Source organism: Argentina silus (assembly GCF_951799395.1).
Source record: "Argentina silus genome assembly, chromosome: 7".
NCBI lineage: Eukaryota > Metazoa > Chordata > Actinopteri > Argentiniformes > Argentinidae > Argentina > Argentina silus.
The window spans coordinates 21,027,100-21,029,599 of NC_139661.1; the positions used below are offsets into that span (position 1 = coordinate 21,027,100).

At 36.6% G+C, this 2,500-nt stretch overlaps 1 protein-coding gene across 2 annotated transcripts in view; it reads left to right on the plus strand.

The window, feature by feature from the left end:
* Positions 1 to 2,500, plus strand: part of pde4d (phosphodiesterase 4D, cAMP-specific) — a gene marked incomplete at its 5' end in the record, with an annotated part of 59,216 nt that overhangs the window by 55,455 nt on the left and 1,261 nt on the right. For both annotated transcript variants that reach the window (XM_083672810.1, XM_083672811.1), the window contains one exon: positions 1 to 2,500. This exon is cut by the window's left edge and continues 538 nt beyond it; it is cut by the window's right edge and continues 1,261 nt beyond it.

A 2,500-nucleotide genomic window follows, 5' to 3' on the forward strand; every position in this document is an offset into this window, starting at 1 on the left:
TGACTAAACTGTTCTTCTTAGTAATGAAAGATGCTTATTTATAGAGTATTTTTTTTGTTTTTGTGGAGTCTGTCTGTCTGTCTGTCTGTCTGTTTTTTATACATCTATGTTTATGGTTCCAAAGCGCACGCTGCTCCCCCACCTTGGCCACTCCTCCCACCTCATGTTATTGGTCAGCTTTTCAGACACGCCCACTGGTACTTCTACAAGTTTTTTGCACTCAGGAAAACTCTTTTCCATTCCCCTTTGTACTGAAGTGGTCTGTGTAGACTTCACAAAAATAGACCTCCTAGTGTGTTGAAGTTACATGTAGGACTTTTGGATCAACTGTTTAAAGTCCACTTAATACTGTTCATACTGTATACTCCCCTACTCCCCTCCTTCTCAGCCTTTGCCTGAAGTAAAGCAGTGTTCCTATATTTGATCAAGTGCCCATTTTACAGAAGTGGCTATGATGAGTGTTCAAGGAGAAACTGTTTGTTAGCTGTTTTATTCCTCCCCAAAGTGACTGGAGAGAAGAGCTGAGGTCTGGATGAAATCCCAACAGAACACATCATCATCATCATCATCATCATTACGGAGAAGCAAGCTGCAGCAGCACACTGGGAGGATTGCATTGTGGGAATTTATCAAGACACTTTTTTTTCTGAAGTTGAAGTCTTCCTCGAAAACCTGACTGAAAAAAAAGGCTAAAATTCTACAGCATTGACGCTGTCTTTGACCTCTTGAGTTTTTGTATTGTACCGTACGTCACATGGAGATATTTTCTAGGTTTTACTTTTTGCTATAGTAGGTTTTACTTTTGTTATTCGAAGAGAAAAGAAAAGTGACTTTTGAGAACATTTCAAAGTCATTCAAAAACTATCGGTGAGAAAATTCCTTGCTGGCCACCGATTTTCTATGTTGAAACGGATAACTTGCCAGTTATTGTATTAGGAGTGAAGAGTGAACATTAATCATATTATTCCCATACCACTGACCCATACCAGATTTTGTTGTAATAATCATGGTGGGTATTTCAAGGAATCTTTTCACCTGAGGAGAAAATTCATACTGATGTTGGCACATGTTTTATATCACATTCAATGAATCAGTTTGACTATCTGACCCTAAAGAGCCTTTAAGTTCTACTTGTTGTTGTTGTTGCCTGCAGTAAATGTGAACATCAGACAATGCAATGTGTGTAACTTGATAAAATAAGCACCTTTGGGTTAAAGGATTGAACTCGTGCTGCAATTGTATCGAGGTGGTTCCCCCACTCTCTACTCTACTGACATCTCTGGAGGTTCTAGAACACTTAGCTTATAGCAATGTTACGATAGATAGGTGGTCCTCTGTGGCTCAGTTGGTAGAGCATGGCGCTAACAGCGCTTAGGTTGTGGGTTTGATTCCCGCTGGGACCATATATACTGAAATGTATGCACTCACTGCAATGTAAGTTGCTTTGGATAAAAGCGTCAGCTAAATGGCATATATTATATAGACACATTTGTTTAATTGGATATTCCAACAGTGAGTTGCCGCCCTTTTTGTGCTACACACATAGCAACTGTTTTGTTTCCTTTCAATCACACATCCATTCCCTGTGTGTGGTAGATGTCTGTCACAGTGTTCGACATTAAGGAAACGCCTGTCATTGTCATTAGGAGGACCTTTGCTTTCTTTGTTTTTGACAAGAAAACAAGACAATCAGCTCCATTGTGTCGTGATCTCACGAGGAGGACTAGTCAGCTACATAGATAATGCACTGATGTATTCATACAGTATCTCACTAGTTTACCTTTTTTGTTTTTTATTCAACTCGCCAAAACTCACGTGCACATTTAGGCTTGAAGGAGACTCTCAGCCAAGAGACTCTTTCTTTTCCATATTTCTGTTGTTGTCCTCACAATTGATGGTATTATTTATTATTTATATATTTTTCTATTTGTCATGTCTCTTTTGCCATACTAAGGCGGTACAGTAAAGCTTTCACTGTAGCATAGACCGCAGTACAGACTTGCCAGTTATTATGCCCAAATATGCTTTTTATTTCTCTATGTACATACAGTATAGAAAAGAAAATCAAGAAATGTAAAAAAAAAAAAGAAAAAAAAAAAGAAAGAAAGAAAGAAAAGAAAAGAAAAAAAAGAAAAAAAGAACTTGAAATGAACATGGCTTTTTAAAAGAGTGCTTATTTTAACAAATGTTTCATTTCAAAAATGTTTTATTTTCTAATCCTGATTTCTTTGTGCCAAGTTTATTATGCTTTTCATCCTCACCTGATGACCTTACCTGTAATGCAGTTTTCTGGTTTTATCGCTGTTTACAAACATGTATTTATTGTGCTGTATATACTATAATTATTATCATTATTATTATTATTATTATTATTATTATTATTATTATTATTGTTAATATCATGATGCTGTGTGTTGTAAATGATTGACTCTTATCATCCCTTGTGGTGATGGTGTGGCTGTATTACGTACCTCTTGTTGAGAGAATGTTTAATACACAT